Source organism: Eucalyptus grandis, chromosome 7 (assembly GCF_016545825.1).
Source record: "Eucalyptus grandis isolate ANBG69807.140 chromosome 7, ASM1654582v1, whole genome shotgun sequence".
NCBI classification, from domain to species: Eukaryota; Viridiplantae; Streptophyta; class Magnoliopsida; order Myrtales; family Myrtaceae; genus Eucalyptus; species Eucalyptus grandis.
Genome location: NC_052618.1, coordinates 31,286,343 through 31,301,248, shown reverse-complemented (window position 1 = coordinate 31,301,248; position 14,906 = coordinate 31,286,343). Strand labels below are relative to the sequence as shown.

General features: G+C 38.5%; 1 pseudogene; it reads right to left on the bottom strand.

The window, feature by feature from the left end:
* Positions 1-1,020: 1,020 nt before the first annotated feature.
* LOC120296062 lies at positions 1,021-5,317 on the bottom strand (annotated as a pseudogene).
* Positions 5,318-14,906: the final 9,589 nt, after the last annotated feature.

Here is a 14,906-nt window from a genome sequence, read left to right as displayed (position 1 = left end):
CACGTAGGCTACTAGCGGATAATGACTTGAAGAGATGGCTCATGAAACGAGCTAATCATAATGTAGGAAAGAAAATATTTAATGACATCGCTAACGTGTGGTTATCATCGAGAAAGTATGGTGGAACGTCAATTTATTAAATGGTGACGAAAATCATGTAACTTGATAAACTAAGAAACACTTTTTTTTTCCTTTTTTTAAGGAGGGGTCAAAAAAAAATTTCTATTCATTACTAAACTGATACATGAAAGGGAATCTCAAAAGTCATAATAACAAAGTAAACCCATATAACTGCAAAACAAACAAAAAAAATAAAAAATCAAGGCGTTTCATCATAGTTTGGTTGATAGAGATCATCCCAAGCTTATTTTTCAAGAAGAAATCTGTAAGTGGATCTAAGCAAAAAGATTGGCAGCCAGTCATCAAATCACACAGCACCATTGGTGATAAGTGTAGGCTGAGATCTCTATTTGTAATTAAGGCTTTGCTTTGTGGCAGTGTGCGCTTAATTTCAGCGTCCCCAACAATATCATCATACTGAAACAACATAAACATGTTCAAAAATATCAAATTTGAAACTTGTGAGAGCAAGCCTTGTAGCCAATATAAAGTGCCAAAATTTTGAATGAGAATACATTAAACGAGCACAAAGTTGACACCAAAACTCGCGAAACTGCTGTGAACATCATTGAAACTGGTGGCGGAACACTTATTTATTAAAACTCCAAAATCTAGAATTAGATCGGAGAGAAAACCTCTTAGATATAAAATCGGGAGAGTAAAACTCCCAGATCTAAAACTAGATTAGGAGAATTAGAAAATAAATGAAATGGAATTGGGAGGAGGGAAAGATCTAGATCAAATTCCTCCCTCCAGAAGTGAAAAGTGACGAAAAGAAGAGAGAGAGAGAAAGAGGGGGAGGGGAAGAAGAGATGACTTTATATTAGAAACATTTCGAATCGCTGCAATCTAGTGAAAAAAAAAAAACCGAAAAAATTCATACAAGTTCTTTATCAGCAGTAGACATACGGTCAACAACTCGTGGCCTTGGTCAACGACTTGAACGTCACGGATGAACCCACAGGCAAGCTCCCACATTCCAATCCGAACGTGTCGTAGCGGAGGAACAGCTCCACCAACATAACCCTGCACATGAGGAGCACCAGATCCTTCCCCGAGCACTGCTTGCTCCCCACCGTCGGATCGTCGATCTCCCGCCCGTTCGACCAGTAGACGTACTTCAGCAGCTTCTCCCCCCCAACGAAGTCCTCCGGGTCATCGAAGACCCTCGGATCCTTGGTCGCGAACGGCTGATACTCGAAGACCATCTCGCCCTTCTTGATCTGGAAGGCGGCGTCGTGGCTCCGGACCACCATGTCTTGCCTCGCCTTCCCGTACTGGAACTGGACCGGGGGGTCGATCCTGAGAGCCTCGTACATGATCGACTTGGTCAGGCTCATCTTGTCCAGGGCAGCGAGGGTTACCCCGCCTTCCGATGAGACGGACGACCGGATCTCCCTCGCGAGCCGGCAGTGCAGATCCTCGACTCCCGACCCAACCCACTTGATCAAAATGGGCAACGTGGCCTTCATGCCACCGTAGGCATTGAACCCGGCAAGGAACACAAGGTTGTGACATGCTTCGTCTCTATCGATCCCTAGCCTCTCAGCTTCATCTAAAATTGAAGACGCACGCTCGCTAAATGCATCGTAGAGCTTCTTGTAAGAAGATTTTATTAATAGCGGAGGCAGCGGGAAAGTGTGCAAAATGACATCTTCCAAGAAATTTAAGACCATGTTAAATCCTAGGGACAATATTGGGGCAAGCTGGAGTAATATCCATAGGTCGAACATCACTGCCCCTTTGGTCCCTAGAATTGTGCTCGAGGGCTTTTGGTCGCATAAGACTTGAACACTATTGACACCTAAATGTTTGCATAATTTTTACTATAAAAAAAAATAATCACATGGCATATAGTTTAGAAACATTTTATTTTTATTTTGTTTTATTTTATTTTAGGCTGCCGGTGAAATGAGGATTTTTCACATATTCCGTTAAGATTTTTCACATATTCAAGTAATATACACTAGGGGGTGTATTTTGCCTGAAAATGGAATTATTTTTGGATGGAATATGCGGAAAAAGCAAAAGAGAATATTGCACGAGCAAAATTGGAAACGAAATATGCAATAAAGATTCAATTTTTTACCCTATAAAAGGTGTGATGAGGTACAAAAAAAAAAAAGGGGAAGGCCACACAATCAATACATACGGCCACAATTCTGAGAGCATAGAGAGACACATGTGAGAGAGAGAAAAAGAATGAACTCTCTCTGCCGAACAGGGGGAGCCACACATGACATTGTATACATGGCTACACAATATGGAGAGAACGACAAGATGGACAAGATGTACAGAGAGAGGTCGTGAGCGCTCTTGAAGACTGAAGAGGGTGATGAAACGGGTCATTCTCGTGAGTGCGATCTGACAATTTAATTGGACGTCCACTCTCAAAAGGAGGCTACGATCTCAACACAAAAGCCACGAGAAAGAAAGGCAGCCAGGCTTTTCTCCGCGCCGCACCCACGGCAAACCCAGGAGATCCTCGTGACGCCGTCCTACGACATCCTTGTTACTATCTGCGACGACGATCGAGCCCGCTGCCTCATCCCGCGACAGCTCGAGCCAACGTCGATAATTTTGTTGTGCCCCGAAGCCATCGAGCGTCACCCACTCCAACGGAGCTTTTGTCTTTCACCCCTCGCAGCGTTTGCAGCGCTGTGTTTCATCGTGTTGACCCGCGAAGATCGTGATTTTGGTGTGACCTTCAGCAACATCCAGCAAATTCACAAGTGCCTCCACAGTGAAGTCTTAGTGGGCTTTTGGTCACTACCAAGCCCAGCAAATCTAGTGCTACTCCAATCCACGATTCTTCTTTTTTGCAGATTTGTTGACTTTCATCAAGCGTGCGAATTTTATCGAGGTGTGGATTTCACAAGTGAGAATTACCACACCGTGAGCTTCGCTGCTTCCTTGGTCTTGCAGAGAAGTATAATAATTCCTCACGCGGGAGTCCATTGTTGGTGCACATCCATCCCCACTTGCTTGTACGAACACCCCCATCGCGGCAATCCTTTACCAAGAAGCACATTGCGCCGAATCTTGCCCGCCAACCATTAATGGTCATGCTTGAGTTGATTTTGTTGAGTTCAAATTTGATAATATTAGTTGCGAAATTAGGTGATTATCTTATCTAAATTTGGTTTGGATATTTATTGCCTAATACATGCTCTTCAATATCTTACGTGCATATTCGATATGATAGGCATATTTCTAGTAGGGTTTATTGCCAGATTCACAACCGCACCGTGGTTTTTTATTTCATCTATAAGGCTTTAGATGAAATAATTAATCAAGTAGGAATAAAATTGATATTTTGATCTTTAAGACTTAAGATCAATTTATCGATTTTACTGGCGAAAATATTATCCCTTAATCTGAACGATGTGGGATATTTTGATGATTTTGAATGAGTTGTCTTGTCTTAATTGCTTTGTTTATCTTGAAATATGTTTGAGTTAGAATATTGCACGTTTTAAGGTTTACATATTTAGAATAGGAATTTTATTTCAAATTTAAAAAAAAATTCAAAAAATCAATTTAGGTTGCTAGATTTTAAATTGAGTTGCATGTTTAATTATTTGGCAATTATAAATTTCGAAAATTAATAAAACAATAAAAAAAATCATCATACACTTGTCATGTAGAATTAGGGCATATTTTGCATGTCATAGCATATTGTGATAAAAATTGCACTTAGTTTAATTTAGATAATTTTTAATTTATTATAAGTTTAGGTACTTTTTTTAGATATATTGCATTTTAGGATTATTTTGGTTAAGATAATATTTTAGTTTAAATTAGGATGTGGCTCAACCTAATTCCTAATATAAATTAAATAGGATCTTAATCTAATTAGGTAATTTTCACATTTCACCTAATTTCAAATTTCTTGAAAAATACAAAAAAATGTCATAGGTTAAGTTAGTTTTATTATTTAGGATAAAATGCATTCTTTTAGAAAAATTGTCATATGCATGACATTAAGGTTAGATTCATTGAGATGCATGTCATTTGGTATTTTTGCTAGGCCCATTTAATTAAAAATTACATGTCATTAGAATTAGGTCATTCAATTAACATTGCATTACATATTGCATGATTTTCATTAATTAAGCAAAAACAAAATAAAAATTGCGTGTTAATTAGAAACCATATCTAGGGTTGTTGATGTGGATTTTAATTTAACATTGCAAATGCTTTCGTTGCTTTTAGGTAAGTTTTTGTAATTTATTTATTGTTTATCTGGGTGTTAAATTGATGGTTTGCGCGCCCATATGATCACCTTACATGTTAGGGAGATAGTTTAAAATCAATTCAAGCTGCCTGCAAAACTTTTTTGTCAAAATAAAAATAAATGGTACCGAAAGGGCATTAGAGAAATCTAGCATAACCGAGTCCCCGTACCCAAATCTATGATTCGTAGGAGTAAGGTAAATCTCCCGTTACTTTACTTGGGTTTCTAATCGACTCACCAAAAATAGATTAGTGGCGATTCCTAGTTAAAAATCAATTGCATATTAAAAAACTTGAACCTAAAGTCGCGAATTGGTATGGGCTTGGGAGAGTCCGAGTTAAGTCTAGGCTTAACAATCCATTAACCAAACCTTAGGTGGTTCACACCCGAAAAATTTGGTCACGACAAACACAAAGTTGAAGGACATCTTGTCGTTGAGGGGGTTGAAGGATGCTTTCCCTTCGCTCGATAGCTCGTCTTCTAGGTCGACAAAGAGATCCAACAAGCAGCTCCCGAGGGCGGGATGAACACATTGTCTTGAGCTGCGAGGAGGGACGGGAACCGGTGCTTGATGGTGGCGTGTTTGGGCTCGACGGGTCCAGAAAGGCGCAAGCACGGTGGCCGCCAAAGGAAGGCGGTGGAGGGCATGTACGTGCCATCAAGCACGTTCCTCTTTCGACATTGGACGTGTGCGTGCCATCAAGCACGTGCCTTTTGCCAAAGAGGACGGGGAAGCTGATCGCGTCGAGGAGGACGACGACATTGGGGTTCGAGGAGATGAATGGGCCGGGTGGCATGTTGACCCTGAAGACCGTCGACCGATGCTTGCGCATCCGGTGGCGGAAGAACTCATCTCTACCTTGGAGGTAGAAGTAATCGAGACGATCCCCTTATCGCACCGAAAAATGGGAAACCGTAATCTCCTCGGATTTCTTCCAGTGGAATTTCCGAATCCGACATGATCGATTCACGAACCGGAAGACCAATTAGATGAAGACGAAGATGAGCAAGATGGAGATACGCACAACCAGACTGAGCTTCAGAGGGATAGGTTGTGGTGAAATTAGAGATAACAAGGCTGTGCATGACAATGCTTTTTGGCCGAGGAAGGATTTTTTTCAAAAATAGTTGTTTTCTATTTCTATTTCTGGGAATAATTTCTGAGTAAAAAAAAACCCGTTTGACTACACAAAATTTATACTCTTGAAATAGAAAAAGAATGGAAATGCGTTTGGTAACACAACAATTTCTTTTTTGTATTTATTCGTTTTTTGTTCTTTCTCATGGATCGCCAACCGTTAACTGTCGCTCGCCACCACCACTGCATGACCGCCAGTAGCCAATCGTCACCGCCGACCGCCGCACAACCCATCGGCCATCACCTTCGCGGCCACCGGCCACCATAATAATTTTTATTTTTTTTTTGTCCGAGGAATGTTTTTCTTGATTCTACGTAAATTTTGCTGAAGAATTTAATGGAAAATGAGCAGTTTTTAAAAAATAGGATGAATCAAGCTACTATAGCAAGTCTCGAGTTATTTGTCTTGATGCAAAAACTCTAGGAGAGTATATGTTTGATTTGTCCGGCAACCTTTTTGGGCACTCTTTTTATGATTTTTCATAAAAAATTTCGGGAATCTCCTAAAAATCTTGAAATTTATAAATAAAAAAAAAGAGAAAAATTAAGTTATTAGAACATGTCTCTTGTTATTTGTTCTATTGCTTGAAGTTTGAGTTGCACTAAATTTGATTTCCTGCTAAGTTTCATTGAATATCTTCCCAAAAGATAAATCAAATAAAGCCCGAGGAAGGACAGCCACAAATTGTGTGTCAGCAATTTTTGCAGTAAAAGCTCTTCAAATCAGGACAACTCTATTTTCTCATCAATGTCCCATTTTGAGAAAATATTAGGTATGTGACATGTGTCGTTTGCGCAAGTAAGAAGAGCTTTGGAAACGCGACACGTGTCGGGAGGGGTCCAAATTGTGGCGAACTCTTCTCTCTTCCGTCTTCTCTCTCTCCACACTGCACGCGCTCTCTCTCTCGTCTCTCTTCTCTAGCCCCACTTTTCTCTCTCTCTCCTTCTTCTGTCCCATTTCTCTCTCTTGTCTCATGCACGTTCTCTCTCCTTTCTCTCCTCTCTCCCTGTACACCTCCCTCTCTCCATCAAAAAGAACTCCACCATCACCCAACAAACAAAGAGACGAACAAAAACAATCGTCTCTATTCCCATCTAAAACTCGATTGATTTCCTGTGTCAATTCCAATTGCCGGTTTTTTTTTTTTGGTGGGTTTCTATGCATTTTTTATCCGACCCATTTTAGGCCGCTTTTGTCTTCATCAACGCTAGGAATCGAGGCTGCTTGGAGGGGTGTAGCTGCCGTAGACCGCGAATCGGGTGGAGGACTCCGGGAGTGCCGGGATGTTCGGATCAAACTTGCCCATGGCTCTACGTGTGAGTGGATCCCACGCCCTTCGAGATGCTCACCATGTTAGCAGTCGAGGCGGTGGCGACGGCAGCAGCCAGGGAGCAGAAGTGAGGGCCTTGTTGTGGCACCGCTTGTGCTGGCCGAGAGCTTGGCCGGTGGGAAAGCTCTTGTGGCAGATTGAGCACTCGTGCACCTTCCCGAACATGCCGGAGGAGGTGCTCGCCGCGGAGGTTGAGGTGGTCGGTTGGTCGTCAGCGTCGGCGAAGAGAAAGTGTGCTGTGAAGAGAGAAGAGAGAGGAAAATGGGGAGAGAGAAGAGGAGAGAGAGAGAGCGTGCAAGGACACAAGAGAGAGAGAAAGGAGAGGATAGAGACAAAAATGGGGACAGAGAAGAGAGAGGAGAGAGAACGTGCAGGAGGTAGAAAGCGCATGCAGAGAGGAGAGAGAGAGTGGAAAGAAGAGAGAGAAGAGTTCACCTGACAATTTGGGCCCACGACGACACATGTTGCGTTCTAGAGGTCTGACAAATGAGACGTACCTAACATTTTCTCCCCATTTTTAGTGTTTTGTACTTGACACAAATCAATGCTAATAGGTTTAACCTGTATGACTTTAAGCTTGTTTGATTGAACTTTGGGCAAGTACCTTTGAATAAATGGGCATTTTGTAAAGGCATGAGTGTTTGGACACTCAATTTTTTATGTATATTTTGCAAAACAACTTTAAATTGAAAAAAAAAAAGAAAAAATAAATAAAAAAGGAGGAAGAGATGTAGCTGCGTGGAGAGGGGAAAATTGTGGAGAGGTGGGAAGTGGTGCTGGTGGCGGTGGGGAGGTGGCTAGTGACGACGGCGTTGGTGGCAGTTGGCAAGGGGGGCTCACCTGAGGTTGCTAACCTCAAGTGATGGCGCCTAGGTTGCGTGGCCTTCAGTGACGCCGCCCAAGGTTGCGCAACCTTGGGTGGCGTCACCTGGGTCGCTTGACCTAGGGCAATAGCGCCTGGGTTGCGCGACCCAGCCGATGCCTAAGGTCACCTGACCTCAAGCCACCTTGCCTAAGATTGCACAACGTCAGGTGAGGCTTCCAAAGCCCAAATCTAACCTATTGCGGCTAAGCGCCTCCCACCAGCTGAGCTTCGCGATGGAGCAGCAAGGCCAAATCCAAGGAAGAAGACGATAAATAGTGTTTTTAAGGGCAAAAGAGGAAAACACAATTATTAATGAGAGAAATATTGGAAAGAAAAAAAAAACTCACTAAACCTTATATCAACATTCCAAAAGTGTTACCACCCGTGGTGGCAGCATAGTGGTTGGGCGCTGGTTCCTTTCGCGAGAGGTTCAGTGTTCGAATCTCTGCGTCGTCTACCTTGTTGAAAAGGAACCCACGACTTATCCGGAGAGTAAGGGTGGTGGTGACTCTACTCCCTCCAGAGTTTACTCCAACCACAAAGCAACCCACGGAGTTTCCTGGATTACCAAAAAAAAAAAAAAAACTGAAAGCCACTTGCTTTGGGCTTTCAACATTTCAAAGGCAAGTATTTGGCCAATGAGACCTCAGAATGCTAAACCAAACACTTAATATTTTTCCCAAAAGTCTTTGGAGGCTCAAAGCTCCTCGGGAATGCTGAACCGGACGGAGCCTTTAACAACTAGCTTTTGAAGTAGCTTATAATCACCACGGCCAATTACTTATGGCGGCCCTGGTTAGCGACTTGAACGTTTCAGATGATCCGAGAGGCTACTCTCCGGGGTCAAAGTCGAACGTGTCGTAACGAAGGAAGATCTCCACCAACATGACCCTGCACAAGAGCACTACCTAATCTTTCCCCGGGCACTGCTTGCTCTCCACCGTCAGATCATTGATCTCAAGTCCGTTCGACCGCCACACATACAACAACCCCCTCCTTCCCCCACTAACTCTTCCAGATCGTCGAAGGCCCTTGGGTCTCTCATAGCGAACGGCTCATATCCGAATAACAACTCGCCCTTTGATCTCAAAGGCTTCATAGTCGTTTTAGACCACCATATCATGCTTCATCTTCTTGTACTGGAACAAGACCAGAAGCTCGATCCTCAGTACTACGTGCTAGTAATTTGTTTTTAAAACAAACTAAGAGATGTCTTGTTCCACATAAAAAAAGATGCGAATGTGCACGTGAATGAGATGTGGCACTAACCAAAGATCATTTTAATTTATAAAAAATTTGGTTTAATTTTATAAAAATTAACCATAGCGTCCCGTTGAAATAATAATAGTGTTCACGAAGTTACAGTTATTTTTTGTTTTTATTTATTCCAAATTTTATTATTTCTTCCAACCGTTATCTAAGAGTTCATACTTATTCAAAGATTACTTCTTAATCATTGCAAGGTTGTGTCTATTCGAATATAACTTCTTGTTTTTTTGCTATAAATTACCGAACGTGTTTGTTCAACTATAACCTTATTCTTCCATTTTTCATTTTCTTTCAAAAGAAAATATAGCCATTGTAGCTTATTATTTCCCTTAAGAGACATTGGAGAAATATTAGAATTGCTATATAATATTATCAACTGAGACTTTGCAATATTCTAGAGGAAATTTGCCAGTGATTATTAGCAATGTTGCAAGGCAAATAATTCATTAAAAAAAGTGATATAACGTCTCAAAGTTTGACTTCATTGTTCTACCCAATTTGTTCATTATATTTTTCGGACACTATATAAACGGCAGACTTGATCAAACTCATATTGTTGAAGTAGTTGAGTTGTACTTGCGCATTCAATACCTGAAGAATTTCTCTTTTCCTTTGGTTGTAGAAGTAGTCAAGATGATCTTTGTCACCTCCAAGAAAGGTGTTGCCGTAACCACCGAGGATTCCTTTAAGTGAAGGCGCATTTTCACGAGAGGCTTTTGAAATTTGCTCTAAGTTGAATGGAGAAGAAGGTGATGAAGAAGAAGTATTATGTGAAGGCATTGACAATGAAGAAATGGACCTAGGGTTTAGAGAGAAATCAAAGGCAAAGTCTCGATTACGTTTTCTTCAAGGCGTGTTCAAGCTTCAAAGAGGACATATATATATCGAATAGGAGTGATATATACTTGTGCGACTTCCGATATGTATCGACAATGTCAGGTGGAAAAATCATTTCCGACTGGTGGGATACAATTGTTGTTTTGAATTAACAAATGATATTTGTTGGGATTTATTTCGAAAAACAACGAATACGTGTATAGGTAAATTGAATAAAAAACTATTCGCAACGGAAGCAAAATCACCCATGCACATATGACATGGTTTGTGCATTTAATAAGAAGCACACAAAAGTGAAAAAGAGGCTAATCACACAACCCCTCTATTGTGCTCTAAAAGTCTGGCTACCACGTTTTTCAAATTCTGACCATGAACATTTAATGTTCTCGCAACATTTGTTCTGACGTTCTTCAGATTTTGACTATGAATGTTTGATCTCCATGTAGCATTACTAAAGTATTTAGGATTTGATGTTCTTCAATTCCAACCTCACAAATATCAAACCTCTAGTTTAAACATACCACAACTTATGTGAAACGATAGAGAGAAACTTGAGAGAGCTCACCGTAACAATTTTGCTAGCAAGTACTCTCGTGTTTGATTATTTGATTGATCACTATTATCACTTGACCATCATTTTATCAACTCTTCTAATTGTGTCTTATAATTGGTCTCAAATCATATTTATTTAAATCAGTTCGGCTCATTAACTATAAAATCATTTTAGAGCATTAATTTGACCGTAACGTCTGAACTTGCTTCGAACTTTGAATCTAGATGTTGGTTTTGAACCCATTTCAAGCATTAATTTTGGTATTAATTCGGTGACCATTATAGAGTATTATTTTGGGCATTAATTTTGTAATCATTACAAAACTTTACTCTAGGCAAAATTTGTAACCGCTACAAAACTTGAATTGTACCATTAAATCTGCAATTGTTTCAGAACATCGATTTGGTTTTTTGATTCTAAAAATGTTTCAGATCATTAAACTACCCATTGCATTTGAAATCGTTTCAAATCATTAATGTGTCCATTAAGTTTGAAACTATTTTAGAACATTAATATGCTCATTGCTTTGGAAATCATTTTAGATCTGACTATTGATTTTGAACGCACTTTAGATCATTAATGTGATCATTGATTCTAAAATCACTTCATATCATTAATGCAGCCTTTGATTATGAACTTGTTCCAAATCTTTAATTCGACCGCAAAATCTAAAACCGTTTCAGATCTTCAATATGGCCATAAAGTTTGAAACCATTTCAAAAATTTGATTTTCAGCCTGACTCAACTTGATGGCTCAATTGTAAACACATCTACAATATTATCTCTCCTGTGTAAACATAATTTTGAATTGGTTATTGTGTGCAATATCTCTAAGCTCATCATTAAGTTGGCAGTAAGACTTGTCTTAACACATTAGCACAAGCAAGAGAACTAAAATCAAAATGACATGTATTTTTACGAGACATGAACCATTGATTCTTGGTTACAACCCCAGTTGAGGATTTCAATACAATTTCAAGAATATATCGCATAGGATATCAATCTTCTATCTTATATATCTACAAATATAACAAGAAAACAGATTCTATATTGAGCACGCGCATGCCTTCATATATAAACAAACTATGACTATCAAATCTAAAAATGGTTTGAGGAAGTGTCATTATACACACTTGTGAACCATAACCATTCAACATATAAGTCAACATCATGTCTTAGGTCTAAGGATTTTACACAAAATCAAAGTAGGAACGATTAGTCATTGACCCCACTAAAAAGTTCCATGTTGCCAATTGTTTTGCAAATGTCATGATAATTGAACTTGTCTGAGACAAGCACTTGTGTTCTAACTTGGGTATCACAATACCCAATCACTTGTGACTCATCATCTCCTAAGGTATCTAATACTCAACAGTAAAGCTTGAGAATACATCGGTCTCAACAGGAGCATCTATATCCTTTTAATGATCCATTGACTAGGATTTGTCTAAAGATTCGGTTTAACTTTAAACCTATCACGCATTTTTTTAATACTTTAAAAGTAGGTTAAGTGGTAATTGATCGTATGGACTCATTCATATAATTAGGACAATGAATGAATCCTTCTTTGTCATTAAATAAATAATATAACAGAAATCCCTAAATAGATTATTACATCGTTACTTTAGGGCATATAGCTAACAATATTCACTTATGTCAATTTTAGAGATAAGAGACTAAGTTAGGGAATTGAACTATAAAGCAAGGAGGAGAATACTTTATGTTTTAACATGATATAATCGTTTTTTATTCTCAGCTTAACATTTATCATATCAGCATCAACTCTTTTTTTTTCTTTGGATAACCACTGAGTATTCAATTTTTTGGATCAGCAAATGATCTAACCAATACACGCAAACTGCTTTATCCATGTGCATTGGGCATCACTTTATCTGTCATATGTGGTGAACAAGGCCATTAAGATTGTTTGGAATGAGAGAACTAGTGAGACAAACTTAAGATCCATCATATCTATACCAAACATTTGACCATTTAGCCAATCCCTCATAATATCGACTCGACTTCTTATTTTCATGAACAAAAAAAAGTGAAAACATAGACACGACGTAGTCCAAGCACAAATTTGGAGAAATTTCCTCTCTTAGTATAGGAGACTTAAAGAATGTGCACCGTATGTGTAACGAAGACTTTATACAAAGGCCTTGGAAACAACCCAAAAGAGGGTGGAGGGGAGGTTATTGAACATTCAACCTACTTCAACATGAACAAAGAAATTAGGCAGATAGACAATCTTGAAGATTGGACTAACAAATGAGTTCAACTTCAAAGCACGTTATGGTTCATATGTTGGGAAAATTATCAAAAAAATCCTAAATATATTGTTAAGAGTGTGCAAATGAAACCTAATATTTTCATTTGGGAGATCATCCTAAGAAGTCTAAGTCAAGCTTATTAACATATTCTATTGAACTCACATTTACTAAAATATTAAGTCAATGAGTTATTAACCAACTTAGATATATTAACTGTTTCATACCACACTAATTATTTTACATGGGATTTTTTTTTTTAACACAACTTATATGTGCATCTCAAAATGTACTGTAAAGATGCAAATTCGGTCAAATGCATTTTAGTTTAGCCAATTTACTTTAAAACTTTTTAAGCATTTCCCAATGTAGTCATTCCGACCAATTTTAGTAAAAATATCTAAGTTGGCGGTTATGCCATGTAGAACGACTAGAGTCTACATCAACAATTTCTAACTAAAATTGGTTGAATGGACTACATTATTATATTGTCAAAAGGTTTATGACTTAATTGGCCAAATTAAAAAGTTTAGAACTGATTTGGCTATCGTCCATCCAATAGGTTTAGAACTTTTAATTGGTAATTATCCCTTCGTATGCCCCTTTGCTTATCTAATTCAAAGCTACACGCTAAACTTGCCATGCACCGCAAATAAAGGATAATCTAATTAAGTGCATTCCTTCTAAGATTATGTCAACGACACCATTTTCCTCCTTATACAGAAATGATTTTTTTATTTATTTTTATTTATTTATTTATTTATTTTTTTTTTTTATGTTTCATTTGAAATGGTGGTATAAGCTATCTTTGGCATGTTAAGTTACGTCTACGTTCCATTTCTCGTCGAAAACAATTTGATGTTGAAACTATAATTCAATTGTTGCCGCTCCTTGATCAAAGTTATCTAACCAACTTTTCTTTCTTTTTCTTTTTCCTTTTTTTTTACAATGCCATTTCTCTCCATGGAGAAGTTAGAAGGCCTAAGACTCCGTCTGTTTTTTGGAGAATGACCGATTTGGAAAATATTTTCCTAAGAACGATTGCTTGTATCGTATACATAAATAAACAAAAAATATTTTCATCATTTATAAAAATATTAAGATATAGAATATAGTTGATAATGAAAATATTTTCAATTAACCAATCATCTTAAGTGATAAAAATGATTATTTTTAATAAAATATTTTCTAAATCATTTATTTTTTTGTGAAACAAATGAAGCTTAAATTTGATTATCTAGAGCCGTTAGATGAAAATGATGGATTTTGAGGCCAAAAAGCGAACTCAAACAGCTTACCCTATTCAATCTCAATATGGCGCACTAGACGAGCTTCCTGATTGGTATATTACCAGTCCTGTAACTCCTCTTGAATCAAAATTAATTACGATACGTTTACCAAGCACAACGCGCGAATTACTAACCCTCTAGCTTGTCTTTTCCATTTCTACTAATCCGAATGCTTTAGAGGTTCAACGTTAACAAATAAATGAATAAAACGTTAGTATGCGACAATTTGGTAGTCTCATGGGTTATCAATCTAATGGGGTTAGGACTGGTCCCTCACCAAAGTCAAAGTCTTACACTTTTGGGCCCACCTTCTTCTATTTCACGTGCAGAGGCTTCTTTCCTCTTTTTTATTTCATCGGCTAAAAGAAGCCCCAAAGCCAGACGTGAAATATTGTGTGCCCAAAGTCAAATATTTGACTTTGAGCCCCACGAAGATAAGCACTTTCCGATTCTGCAAGCTTCCACAGATAAAGAAACTTTGTTTTCCTCTTTTGTAAATCTTCAAGAGTCAGCGAATCGTGTTTTTACAAATGCTCAAACTTGAGTCATAATTTAACATTCAACGCCCCAACAACATCACCATACGGAAACAACATGAACACATTGAAAAATATCAAATCTAACACTTGTGAGAGCAAGCCTTATAGTAAATGTGAAGTATCAAAACTTTGAATGAAAATACATTAGATGAGCATAGAGTTGACACCAAAGTTGCTGTGAATATCATTGAAATTGGTGGCTGAATACTTATTCATTAAAACTCCAAAATCTAGAATTAAATTGGAGAGAAAAGCTCCTAGATATAAAATCAGGAGAGGAAAGCTCCTGGATCTAAGACTAGATTGGGAGAATTAGAAAAGAAACAAAAGGAAACAAAAGGAAAAGGAACTGGGAGGGAGGGAAAGATCTAGATCAAATCCCTCCCTCCATAAGTGAAAGGGACGAAAAGAAGGTTCACAGAGGGAGAGAGAGAGAGGAAGAAGAGATGACTTTAAAA